We start from the raw sequence: 14,282 nt of genomic DNA, 5'->3' as shown, positions 1-14,282 counted from the left end.
CTTTTAAACTTTCAAGGAATTGCTAACTTCCATATTATATATATGAGAATGTAAAAAACATGAAAATAAGTGAAATTAACATAGAACTAACAATCAAAAAAGACAAAGATGACACAAATACCAAAAACAATGATAAAATTATAATCTATCCTTCCATACAAATATAGATGTGAAACCCTAGGTAAAATATTCACAAATGGGCTTTTTCAAATCAAAAGCAACCAGAGAGTTGATAAATTATAAAAAAAGGCTCAATGATAGGAAATCTATTACTATAATACCTCACATAAACTGTCATTATTATAAGAATCAAAATAGTATTCCATAAAATGTAAAACTCAATTTAATTTCTAAGATTCTTCCAAAATGAGATAAAAGTTTACTTTGTTGATAAGATAAAACCTATCTTCTAGGTAAAGTAAGACCATCCTCTCCAACACTACACAGTTCCTACACCACCACCAACCACAAGTGAAGGAGGGTAGATGAAGTTAATATAGGACCTCTTGCTTTCTGATTTCAGGATGTGACTTTGAAGCCAAAACTGAACTACCTAGGATAATAAAAAGTGAGCTTAAGAGTTCTCTTTTTCCACTTCTTTTCCCACTTAATGTTTAGCATCTCTTCTAAATAAATGTTGAATATATAAAGTTTGAAACTAATACATGTTAACTAAATTGAATTTAAATAAAAATTTATATATACGTATATAAATTATATATATGTAAATTATATTTAAATTAGAAATATATATTATGTATAAATATATTTAGATATATAATATATATATATATATTACAGACCTGAGCTAGTACCAAACTGTCAGCTTGCTCAAAGTCCCCAGAGTCCAGCCTTGGTAGAGAACAGAAAAGACAGGATCCAACCTATTCTATTTTACATTTATAGAAAATGTTTGGTGTTTCATTCCATCAATATATAAGTAATAGGCACACATACCAAGCATTTGCTATCCTTGTACATATATGTTGTTGACATAGTAATACAACACAAAAAAGACAAAATTTTTAAATTAAACACAAAAAGATAAAAGCCCTTAAAATATACCTGTATATGTTAGTAATCACCTAGAATTTAAAGCCAGTAGTTTTTCAACAAAAAAAAATAGTGGGGGTGGGGGGTGGTTAAAGGTAATAGTGGTAATAGTGGTAATAATGGGAGAAATCAGCAGATACTATTTTATTCTTGACACCACTAAGGAAAATAAATTAATGTATTACTGCTATTAAAAAAAAAAAAGGTAGTGGGATGCCTAGTTGGCTCAGTTGGTTGAGCCTTCAGCTCAAGGACCTGGGATCTCCCTGCTCAGCAGGGAGTCTGCTTCTCCCTCTCTCTCTGTCCCCACTCCTGCTCCTTCTGTCTGTTAAATAAATAAATAAACCTTTTTTAAAAAGTAGTATAACAGACAGAAAAAGATACGTAACTTCCATACTAGACTCATACACACACACAGTCAAACACAATTTGTGCAATATAACGAGAGGAAGATAAAGCAGGAAACATTAAGAAAACATTTTAAAATAGCATTAAGTAGGATCATAGAAATAGAATGAAATGTCAGTAAATTAAACTATGCCCATAAATGTCAAAGCCCAACAAAACTGTAAAAATACAAAAAGAAAACATTGGAGAATTTTTATATTTTATTGGAATGCAAAAGCTTTTCTAAGCATAACATGAAATGACTTCATGATATTTTAAAATTTCTTTGTAGCAAAGACAAAGGACGAATTATAAAAAGATATAACTGACTGTTAACATTCTCTATGTATGAGGAGCCCTTATAAATGATAATGAAATAACAAGCCAACAGAAAAATGGGAACATATAAATACTAACAACAGAAAAAGATATATAGGGCTAATAAAGATATGAAAAGATACCCAAGAAGAGAAATGCAAACTAAAATAATAATGGGGCTTTTTGTCAATCAGAATGCCAAAAATGAAAAAGATTGATAATATACAATGTTATCAAAATAAGACACCTTCATATACAAATAGTGGAAAATAAATTATTACCACCTTGTTGAAAAGTAAAATTGATAGTTTCTATTAAATTTTAAATGTATATATCTCTTAACTTAAAAATCTATCCTAGGAAATCTGTCCTACAGGAGTACTTGCAAAAGTAGATGAGATTAAATGTAAAAGAGTATTCAGTGCTGATAAAGTCAACCAGTCAACCAACTAACTACAGATAATATAAACTGCAATGTGGTTAAGTCAGGAGAATATCTATAATGGGATTAACTGGATTTCCATATAATGACATGGAAGATCTCTGCACTCTGCTATTGAGTAAAAACATTTCAGAACATTATTTAAAGTCTCATCCTAAAGTCTAATGGGGATGGTGGGAAGCATATCCACTTGTAAAGGCCCAGAAAGATAATGGGACAGACACAAAACAGTGTTATCAGAGTTACCCCTAGGAAATGAGTTTCAAAAGAGGGGAAATCAGTAGCAGGGTATCAGCAGGGGACCTGTATTTTTTGTTTCCCACAGCATTTTTGAATTTTTTTAACAATTAAAATGTGATCTTCCCATAATCTTTTTAAAAGACTTTTTTCCAAAAGAAGAAAAAACTTAGATTGAGCCATAAAATAATGTTATTCAGAAGGCACACGCTTAAAACAAAATAAATCTGTAAAGAGTTGGACAAAACTTCTATTAGGCAAATTTAAATATAAAGAAAGTATGGTAATAATATCAATTAAGAGAAAATTTAAGACAAAACTATGAAGCTATAGCAAAGGACATTTTGAACTAATAAAAGATATAACTCACAACTAAAATGTATTAGTCAACAAACTCTGCCACAAACATAGATTTAGCATTCTTAGTGCAAAAAATACAAGGGGAAATGAAAACAGAAAGCTACTAGAAGACTTAAATTCCTTTCTCTAAATTTTGAACACATTAAGAACAACAAATAAGAATGTGAAAGATCTGAATAATTATCAAACAATATATGTTGTAAGTGAAAATACAATCTTCAAATGCAGTTGGAATATTTATCCAAGAGTAAACATAGAGTCAACTCATTAAATATGGATATTTCATTCCTAGAAATGACTGAAGATATTAAACCAAGCACCAAATCTGAAGTGAACACCTGATGTCAAAGCATGCCCAATTTCCAAAGCAGAGTTATTTTCAAAGTCAGGAAATCCTTTAGCAATTTCTTTCTTACATTTTAGGAAAAGCATATTTTGTTGGTTATGATTTTCAAACCAGGCAATCAAACACTTTCTGGTTTAGCAATTGGTTCAGAGAAAAAAAAATCTAACTTTGGTAACACATTTTTAAGTAATCAAGCATTCCAATAAACTGTATCACCACTGTCATAAATTCTTCCCACCAGAGAATTGCTCAACCTACGAAAGACCATAAAAGTCTCTGAATGTCAATGCTGTACTATTAATCGAGCTGACCGACACTTCTAAACTGACTTCTGAAGAACAGAGTACCAGTTTACCTTCATTTTTTTTGTTTAATTTTTTTAAACAAAATACATGCCCATGGCTAAAAATTAAATAGTGCTAAAAGTATGACAAAACAATTCCATGACCCATTTCTAGCTACTCTGCCAGTCTAGCAGTCCAGAAGCAACTACCATTTTTTCCTGATAATTCCCTCCCTGTTTTAAACTAGCATACTGTTTTTCTTTTTTTTCTTTTCTTTTTTCTTCCTTCCTTCCTTTTCTTTCTCTTTTCTTTCTTTTCTTTTTCCTTCTTTCTTTCACCAGGTAGTTACTAGTCTTTTTTCTTTAATTATAAAATACTAGTTTAAAATATTAGTTTCAGGTGTACAAAGTAGTGATTCAACAATTTTATATATTAAAAATCACCAAAATAAGTGTAGTTACCATGTCATCGTGCAAAGTTATTACAACGTTGATTATATTCCCTATACTGTACTTTCCATCTCCATGACTTACTTTACACTATTTCTTGACTTACCTATTCCAGATATCAACAACTAATGCCCTTTATGACAGGTAAGAATTCAGCTTTCTAACACAAATCCAAGTGCCCCTCATTTGTCTTCTCAAAGTATATATTGCTTCATATTTATACCACTAATACTGGGATAGTATCCCTGTCAGTACATTACACATCATTATTCCCTGAGCAAGTTCGGAAGAAGGTGAAAAAAAAAAAAGAAAACAGGGGAGGCTGACAACTACAAATTAAAATATCATCTTTATTCTCAATAAGGCATTTAACATGACTAAAGCAAATAGCAAAATGGGCTTCCTAATACTGCACCCCCAAAATCAAACTTACCTGCCTAATCACAGGTTGCCTCCCCCCAAAAAGCAGAGCCTGCCCTGCTAATTTTACTGCATGGCTGAGAGAGCAGACCAGATTGTACCCTCTCTGCAGGCAGGTAGATCTGAAAAGAGAAGACAGAAGGGGCTGAGGCATCTATGCCCAGGGCCTTCTCCCAAACTCATTAATTACATCAATGAGTGATGTGAAAGAGGAACACATTGAGGCTGAGAGCATTTTTTTTTTCTGGCTTTACTGATAAAATTGATGCATAATATTGTGTGACTTTAAGGTATACAACATAGTGATTAAATAAACTTGTATCCTGAGAAATGATTACTACAGTAGAGTTGGTTAATCACTCCACATGATTATCGTGTCTTTTTTGTAGAGAACATTTAAGATACACTCTTAGTATTTTCAAGTTTATAATACACTGTTGTTAACTATGGTCAAAATGCTGAATATTAGATTCCCAGAATCTATTCATCTTTTAACTGGAAATATATACCCTTTGACTAACATCTCCCCATTTCCACCACCTCCCCACCTCAAGGCCTTGGCAATCAACATTCTGTTTCTGTTGGTTCAGCTTTTTAGATTCCACATAAGTAAGTTCACACAGCACTTGTCTTTCTCCAACCTACTTTTTTCACTTAGCATAACACCCTCAAAATACATCCATGCTGTCACAAGTGGCAGGATTTCCTTCTTTTTCATGGCTGAATAATATTTCATTGTATTTATATACCACGCCTTCAACATCCATTCCTTAGCTGACAGCCATTTTGGTTATCCTGGCTATTGTAAATAATGCTACAATAAACATAGGAGTACAAGCTCCTGTTTTCATTTCCCCTGGATCTACACCCACAAGAGATTGCTGGATCATATGGTAGATCTAATTTTTTGAAAAAATTCATTACTATTTTCGACAGTGGCTATACCAATTTATATTGGTATAAATATACCACCAATGATGCACAAGAGTTCCATTTTCTCCATATGCTCATGAACACTTAATCTCCTGACATTTGATGAGAGCTATATAACAGGGATGAGGTGATAACTCATTGTGGTTTTGACTTGAATCTTCCTAAGGATTAGTGATGTTAAACACTTCTTCATGTAACTGTTGGCCATTTGTTGTCTTTATAAAAATGTCTATTCAGATCCTTTGCATATTTTTTATTTATTTTTTGTATATTTTTTTATTGGAGTTCAATTTGCCAACATATATTATAGTATAACACCCAGTGCTAATCCTATCAAGTGCCTCCCTCAGTGCCCATCACCCAGTCACCCCGTTCCCCCGCCCACCTCCCTTTCCACTACCCCTTGTTCGTTTCCCAGAGTTAGGAGTCTCTCATGTTCCGTCACCGTCTCTGATATTTCCCACTCATTTTCTCTCCTTTCCTCTTTAATTCTTTTCACGATTTCTTATATTCCCCGAATTAATGAAACCATATGTTTGTCCTTCTCAGATTGACTTACTTTACTCAACATAATACCCTCCAGTTCTATCCACATCGAAGCAAATGGTGGGTATTCGTCGTTTCTAAGGGCTGAGTAATATTCCATTGTATATATAGACCACATCTTCTTTATCCATTCATCTTTTGATGGAAACCGAGGCTCCTTCCACAGTTTGGCTATTGTGGATATTGCTGCTATAAACATTAGGGTGCAGGGGTTTAGGTCTTTCACTGCATCGGTATCTTTGGGGTAAATCCCCAGTAGTGCAATTTGCTGGGTCATAGGGTAGCTCTATTTTTAACTTTTTTTTTAAGATTTTATTTATTTATCCATGAGAGACAGAGAGAGAGAGAGGCAGAGACTCAAGCAGAGGAAGAAGCAGGTCAATGCAGGGAGCCCGATGTGGGACTCAATCCCGGGTCTCCAGGATCAGACCTGGGCTGAAGGCGGCACTAAACTGCTGAGCCACCCAGGCTGCCCTATTTTTAACTCTTTAAGGAACCTCCACACAGTTTTCCAGAGTGGCTCTACATTCCCACCAACACCCTTTGCACGTTTTTTTAAAATTGGATTGCTTTTTTGCAATTGACTTATATAAATTCCTTACATATTTTGGATATTAACTCCGTATCAAATATATGATTTGCAAATATTTTCTCCCATCCCAAAGGTTGCCTTTTCATTTTTTGACTATTTCTTTTACTGTGCAGAAGTTTTTAAATTTGATATAATCCACTTAGTTATTTCTGCCTTTGTTGCTTGTGCTTTTGATGTCGTATATAAAAAAAGAAATCATTGCCAAGACCAATGTCAAGGAGTTTTCTCCCTGTGTGTTCTTCTAGGAGTTTTGCAGTTTCAGGTCTTATGTTTAAGTCTTTAATCCATCTGGAGTTATTTTTGTGAGTGGTATAAAATAGTGGTCCAATGTCATTGAATATTCAATAGCATATGAATGAACACACAGTTTTTCCAATACCACTTACTGAAAAGATTCTCCTTTCCTCATTGAGTAGTCTTGTTGAGTAGCCTTGTCAAATACTAGTTGATCATATGCACAGGATTCTTTCTGGGCTCTTGATTCAACTCCATTGATCTGTGTGTCTATTATTATACCAGTATTATATTGCTTTGATTACTATGCCTTTGAAATATAGTTTACAATTGGATACACCCAGCTTTGGTGTTCATTCTCAGGACTACTTTGGCTATTCAGGGTCCTTGTGGTTCCATTCAACTTTTAGGATTATTTGTTCTACTTTTGTGAAAAATACCATTGGATTGCATTGAGTCTACAGATGGCTTTGGGCAGTATGGACATTTTAACAATAATAATTCTTTCCATCCAAAACACAGGATACCTTGACATTTACTTGTGTCTTTTTCATTTTTTTCATCACAGTCTTATAGTTTCCAGTGGATATATCTCATCTCCTTGCTTAACTCTATTCATAAGCACTTTTTCTTAAAGTTATTGCGAACGAGATGGCTTTATTTCTTTTTCAGTTAGTTCACTGTTAGTGCATACACATGCAACTGATTTCTGTATGTTGACCTTGTATCCCACAATTTTACCATATTCACAGATTAGTTTTCCAGTTTTTTTTGGAAGTCTATAGGACTTTCTATTTAAAAGATGATATATCACATCAAACAAAGACAATGTCACTTATTCTATTCTAATTTGGATGTCTTTTATTTCTTTTTCTTGCTCCGATGTCTGGCTAGGACTTCCAGTACTATGTTGAATAAGAGTAGTAAGAGTTGGAATGCCTGGGTGGCTCAGTGGTTGAGCGTCTGCCTTCAGCCAGGGTGTGATCCCAGAGTTCCAGGATCGAGTTCCACATTGGGCTCCCTGTGAGGAGCCTGCTTCTCCCTCTGCCTATGTCTCTGCCTTCTCTCCGTGTCTCTCATGAATAAATAAATAAAAATCTTAAAAAAAAAAGGTAGTAAGAGTGAACATCTTTGTCTTATTTCTGATCCTAGGTGAAAAGCGGTCAATCTTTTACCAATGAGTACAATGTAAGCTATGGATTTATCTTACATGGCCTTTTTTATATAGAGGTATATTCTTTCTATACTCAATTTATTGAAAGGTTTTTATCAAGAAAGTATGTTGTATTTTGCCAAATGCCTTTTCTGCAATATGAGAGGATCGTGACTTTATCTTTCATTTCATTAATACGGTGCACTACATTTATGTATTTGCTTACATTGAACCATCCTTGCATTCCAGGGATAAATACCACTCGATCAAGTGTATGATCTTTTTAATGTGTTGTTGAATTCACTTAGCTAGTATTTTGTTGACAATTTATGTATCTATATTCATCCAAGATACTGGACTGTAATTTTCCTTTTTTTGTAATGTCTTTATCTGGTGTCAGGGTAATGCTGACCTTATAAAATGAGTTCAAGTGTGTTCTCTTCAATCTTTTGAACAGTTTAAGAAGAACTGGCATTAATTCTTCTTTGAATGTTTGGTGGAACTTACTAGTTAAACCATCTAGTCCTGGGTATTTCTATGTTGGGAAACTGGTAACTGCTGATTCAATCTCCTTTCTTGTTACTGGCCTATTCAGATTTTCTATTACATCATGATTTACTCCCAGTAGGTTGTATGTTTTTAGAAATTTATCTGTTTTCTCTAGGTTACCCAATTTGTATATAACTGTCCACATAATCTCTTATGAATCTCTGTACTACTGTGGTATCAATTGTAATGTCTCTTCTCTCATTTTTTATTTTATTTATTTGAGGCTTCTTTTTTCTTAGCTCAACTAAAGATTTGTCAATTTTGTTTTTATTTTCAAGAAACCAGCTCTTATTTCTTTTATCTCTTCTATTGTTTTTCTGGCCTCTATTTCATTTATCTGCCCTGATCTTTGTTATTTCCTTCCTTCTACTAACTCTGGGCTTAGCTTACTCATTTTCTGTTTCCTTGAGGTGTCAAGTTATGTTGCTTGAGATCTTTCATTTCTCTTAATGTAGGTGTTTATTGCTATAAGCTTCCATCTTAGAACTGCTTTTGCTGCATCCCATGTTTTAGGTTGTTGTCTTTCTATTTTGTTTGTTTCAAGATATTTTTTGATATCTACACTGGTTGTTCAGGAATGTGTTATTTAATTATATGGTTTTATTCATACCGGGAATATAAAAAATAGTGAAAGGGATTATAGGGGAAAGGAGAGAAAGTGAGTGGGAAACATCAGAGAGGGTGACAGCACATGAGAGACTCCTAACTCTGGGAAACGAACAAGGGGTAATAGAAGGGGAGGTGGGGTGGGGGGATGGGGTGACTGGGGGATGGGCACTGAGGGGGGCACTTGATGGGATGAGCGCTGGATGTTATACTATATGTTGGTAAATCGAACTCCAATAAAAAAATTTTAAAAAGGAATGTGTTGTTTAATTTCTATATATTTGTGAATTTTTGAGCTTTTCTCTTGTTTATGATTCCTAGTTTCACACCAGTGTGGTCAGAGAAGATACCTGGTATGATCTCAATCTTTCCCAATGGTACATAGGACTCATAGATCACATCCCTTTAATATCCTCCAAGAGAAATGTGCCACTCACCCAGCCTCTCATGCCCCCCTTTCAGTCATGCAGCTCACAAGTCAGTCTTCTGGATGAGGTGAGAGTGAATGGGTCATACAGGGCTGGGAAAGCTGGATGTTCACTCACCACTCTCATTTCCCCTCATGGGGGAAACCATGGGCTAAAAAGATTTATCTGTCCCTAAGCTTTGCCTCCTTGGGTGAGGAGTGATTCAGGTAAAGGCAAACTGTTCCTCTTACCCTCTCCAACGTGTCCAAACTCAAAACTTTTTCCTCTAACACTGTCCTGAAATTTCTCCTTTGGAAACCTAGACTTCCACAAAAGTTCTATCATCTGTAGGTAATTGTCTATGACTCTTTTCCAGGGACTTACAGACCACAGCCCAGAAAGCCTAGAGCCAGAAACAGGCACTACAGGGTCCTCAGCCAGCACCAAGGTCTTCATGCCTATTATCTAGGGCCAGAGAGGGCAAAGCTCCTCCCTGGCCCCATGACGTAAGATATTAGATCCCACAGCTCCCTCAGAGGCACTTTTGTCTACAAATGGATGCCAAACTCTTATTGTTGAGGTAAGGGCGGGGAGGCACAAATGAGGAACTTCTTATTCAGCCATTTTGCTGAAGTCATTCAAAACCTCAAAGGGTTGACATTCCTCTACAAGGAAACAATGAAGTAGGCGATTCAGTATTTCTTGCTAAGAATTAAAACAAAACACTATTGATTTCAAAGCTAACTTCTAAAAGTATATTTTCTTTCTTATATAGCTTTCTTTTCCCTACAGCAAACACTTCCTTTCTCCTTACATAAGCAGCCACTGTCATATCAATACTCAAACCTCACCAAAAAAAAAAGAAAAGAAAAGAAAAGAAAAGAAAAGAAAAGAAAAGAAAAGAAGAAAAGAAAAGAAAAGAAAAAGAAAAAGAAAAAGAAAAAGAAAAAGAAAAAGAAAAAGAAAAGAAAACTTTCGCTTAAAACTTTGCATTAGGGACCCCTTGCTCCAAATGACCGATTATTCTCCTGGCCTGGTACACTGCTGTTATCTTAGAATTTCTCTTTAACATTCTTCTGTGTCCTAGATTACAATTCTTTCTTTTTGGTTACTTCCTCATTTGTTGGAACATTACATTAGACAATTTCTTAAGAAAAGATAAATAAAAGATTTATTTATCCCACTGGACTGATACTTTGCCAGAATTCAAGGTTGAGAATCTGTCAGAAACATAAAAGCATTGCTCCCCTGTCTTCCAAAATTCAGTTTTCAATTTCACTCCCTTAAAAACGACCTATTTTTTGTTTTGTTTGTAATAGGGCTTTTCTTTTGTTTTTACCTCTGGAAGCTATTGGGATTTTTCCTCACCAAGTACTCTGTAATTTCACAATTGTCCACTTTCTCTATTTTCTTTCTCTAAAGATTTCAATCAGTTGGATTTAAAAATCTTTAACTGGGGATCCCTGGGTGGCGCAGCGGTTTGGCGCCTGCCTTTGGCCCAGGGCGCGATCCTGGAGACCCAGGATCGAATCCCACATCAGGCTCTCGGTGCATGGAGCCTGCTTCTCCCTCTGCCTATGTCTCTGCCTCTCTCTCTCTCTCACTCTCTCTGTGACTATCATAAATAAAAAAAAAAAAAAAAAAATCTTTAACTGATCCTCTCAGGCTTTTACCATTATCTTATTTTTCTGTCTTTTTCACTCAGCTTCCTCCAAGAATTGTCCAATTTTACGTAATAATCCATCTATAGTTCAGTTACATGTGTAAGAAGGAGAACAGGATAGCAGGGTTAGGATAGGGTGACAGGCATCTCACAGAAGATGGCCAAATATATGCCGTAAGTCCTATCATCTCACATCAAACCTGGAGGAGTAGGCAACAGCTTGCTGATGTTTTGCTGACCAGACAAGAGAAACAAAGAAACAGAACAATAAGCTGGCCTCTCAATGACTAGACTAAAAGTAATTCCATATTCAGTTTCATGCTTCACCCCACTCTCAGCTATAACCAGTATTTCCAAATCTGAGCTGCGAACCAATGTGTTTAGGGTTCTGCCAGGATAAGACAGTCTTCTTATTCATATCCTATCAGTTTGCACTGTAGGTTGTAGATTCCAGTACTTTCTACTATCTTCTGTCCTCTTTCAGTTAAACAAAAACAAAAACAAACAAACAAAAACTGTTGAAATCTTTATCTACTATTGAAAAATCATATATTTCACACTTTAAGATTTATTCTCTATTTTTCCTTTCTATTTTGAGAGGTTTTGGCAGATAAAGAAGATAAATGACAATATTAAAATCAACCATGTTTTACAGATTTTTTTTTCCCCCAGTACAATTTTTACTCTGAGCTCCATTACTTTGTAATAACTGTGATGGTTATCACTTGTACAGGACAGAGTGTCAGATCTCTGGTCATATATTATTCTGAATGTTTGTGAGGGTGCTTTTTTGCTTAAATTAAATTAACAGACTGAGTAAAGTAGATTGCTTTATTGACATGGATGGACTTCGTCCAATCAGTTGATGGCCAGAATAGAACAAAAAGCCTGACTTGTCCTGAGTAAGAATTACTCCTGCCTACATGTCTTCAATCTAAGGTTAGTTTTATCTTCCTCGTTACTTGAACTAAAACACTGACCTTTCAAAGGTATTGAGACTGCTGGCTTCCAGACTAGAACTACCATCAACTCTCCTGGCTCTCAGGCCTTTGGACTCAGGCTGGACTCAGGCTGGAAATGCATCATCTCTTCTGGAGCTCCAGCTTGCAAACTGCAAATCTTAGGCCTTATCAACCCCCAAAATTGTGTGAGTCAATTCCTTATAGTAAATGAATGAATGACTACACACACACTTCCTATTGGTTATGTTTCTCTGGAGAACCTTGACAAATGCAGATAATGATACCTAGACTCGTTCTACAAGTTTTTAAGGATGAGTTGTCTGAATTGGTCCCTGGGCTTCTGGAATTGGCTCTCTTACATGACTACATTTGAAGATGTTAATGACTATAAATTCAACAGCAGAGTACTGAGAGTCCATGGCATGATCTTGCAGGAAGATATGCAAAATATCACCAATGGTTATTCCAAATCAACCTATAAGAATAAAGGGTCTGGCTAATTGTGCATATGATATATATGATACAAACATTTCTCTCAAACTAGCAAATCTGCGATTATGGTTACTTCTAACGTCATGGACAAAGTAAGAAATGAAAAGAATAAGCCCAGAAACTTAAACTCTCAGCTTAAATACAACAAAAATCACCTGAAAGCTTCTAAGTGTGCCCTGAAGGAGACCCTAATCTTTTGTAGTCACAGGGCTGAGACCTCTGAATATCAAACCCAGAATTTCATCCTTCAATTGGTGAGATTACAATACAAGTAGGACCTCCCAGCTTTGCAGTTTATCTACCATTAAAGTGAGGGTATTAGGGGGAAAGAATGTGATCCTGAAAGTTGGAATGGGGATGTGTGGGAAGACCCTGATATCTGAATAAGCAGAAAAGTTCTAGGTCAAAAGAACAAAAGTCTAACCTGAATCACTGAGTCCCTAAATACTGATGAGTCTTCCTTGCCAGTAGAAGCAGCTTCTTTATCATCAACAGAAAAGGCCTTTCTACTCTCAAGAAAAGGTATTAGCAATGCATTGCCTGAGAAAACTATCATGGCCTTCTAGAGGAGGCTGTCATACAAGAGAATGCTGATTCTCTCAGGACTCATCCCTACCACCCTTCTTTGCTTTTATACCTATCACTAGACTCAAGTCGTAGCCCTAAAAGTGTGACCTGTGAGGAGGTATACTATATACCAAAAGAACTACTTGAGTTTCTATTTATCATGACAGAAATCCAGGGAACATGTGTCAGAATTGATATTAAGGGTGTGAGATAAAGGAAAATAAAGTTGGATCAGGCCAAATTTTTCATATGTGCTTACTAAGTAGAGATTCTGCATTTAATACTGCAGGTTAGGAATTCAGGAAGAGCTTTAAGAGTTTGTTCGTTAATTAGCTGAAACATGGAGCAAAAGTTAGCCTGTGCTGAACAAGTTAGAAATGCTCTACTGCTCTTCGTTAAAGACAGAAGAAACAATTCAAAGGCTTAGGAAGATTGGAGTGTTAAGGACAGGTTTGCTATCACACACCCATTCACTCATTCTCAAAGAGTCCACCAGACATACCTTTCACCGTAACCGTGAGAAATAAATTTGTGAGGGAAGATCCTGGAGGCCTAACTTGCTCTACTATCACTCTTTTCTGTAGGCCACTTAACATTAGGAATGACAACCACTGAATTGGAACACCTAAATGCCTTGGGAGTAACTGATTGCCAAGTGGCAGAGGCCAAGTGCAAAGGCACTCAATTGCAAAGGCAAACTGGATATGGCTGCCATAATAAACAGCAAAGTCAAAGGAGCAATCGGAAAAGTCTAACTTAGGGGCGCCTGGGTGGTTAAGCAGCTGGCTTTGGTTCAGGTCAATCCCAGGGTCCTACATCAGGCTCTCTACTCAGTGGGAAGTCTGTCCCTCCCTTTCCCTTTGCCCCTGCCCCTGCTTGTGTTTTTTCTTTCTCAAATAAATAAATAAAATCTTTAAAAAAGAAGAAAATCTGACTTGTACAGACCAATGGCACTGGTTAGTTGATCATGGTGCTCCTAGAAATAAAAAGAGAGGAAGCTTACCAGAACATTCTTGCTACATCTGTATACGCAGAAAAGTTCTAGGTCAAATGAAAAAAAGGGTGACATGGGCCCTCAATCAATTCCCAAACTTGAGCCATATTACAGACCCAGAAACTCTTAAATGAAGGACAGGACACGTCTCCTTCAGGTAGAACCCTGATACACTGCCACAAATTTATACTCTCATTCTCCCGTCCTTCCCCAACCGGACCTATGGCCTTTTACCATGATAACTAGGCACCGTGGAAAAGAAAAATCAGACCTTTCAGGAACTACTGA

General features: G+C 35.9%; 1 protein-coding gene across 1 annotated transcript in view; it reads right to left on the bottom strand.

Moving 5' to 3' along the window:
* Positions 1–14,282, bottom strand: part of ADAM9 (ADAM metallopeptidase domain 9) — a 137,957-nt gene that overhangs the window by 17,773 nt on the left and 105,902 nt on the right. The window lies entirely within an intron of this gene.

Source organism: Canis aureus, chromosome 15 (genome assembly GCF_053574225.1).
Source record: "Canis aureus isolate CA01 chromosome 15, VMU_Caureus_v.1.0, whole genome shotgun sequence".
Classification (NCBI taxonomy): Eukaryota; Metazoa; Chordata; class Mammalia; order Carnivora; family Canidae; genus Canis; species Canis aureus.
Note: the sequence above shows the minus strand (reverse complement) of the source record. Positions and strands in the feature narration are given on the sequence as shown.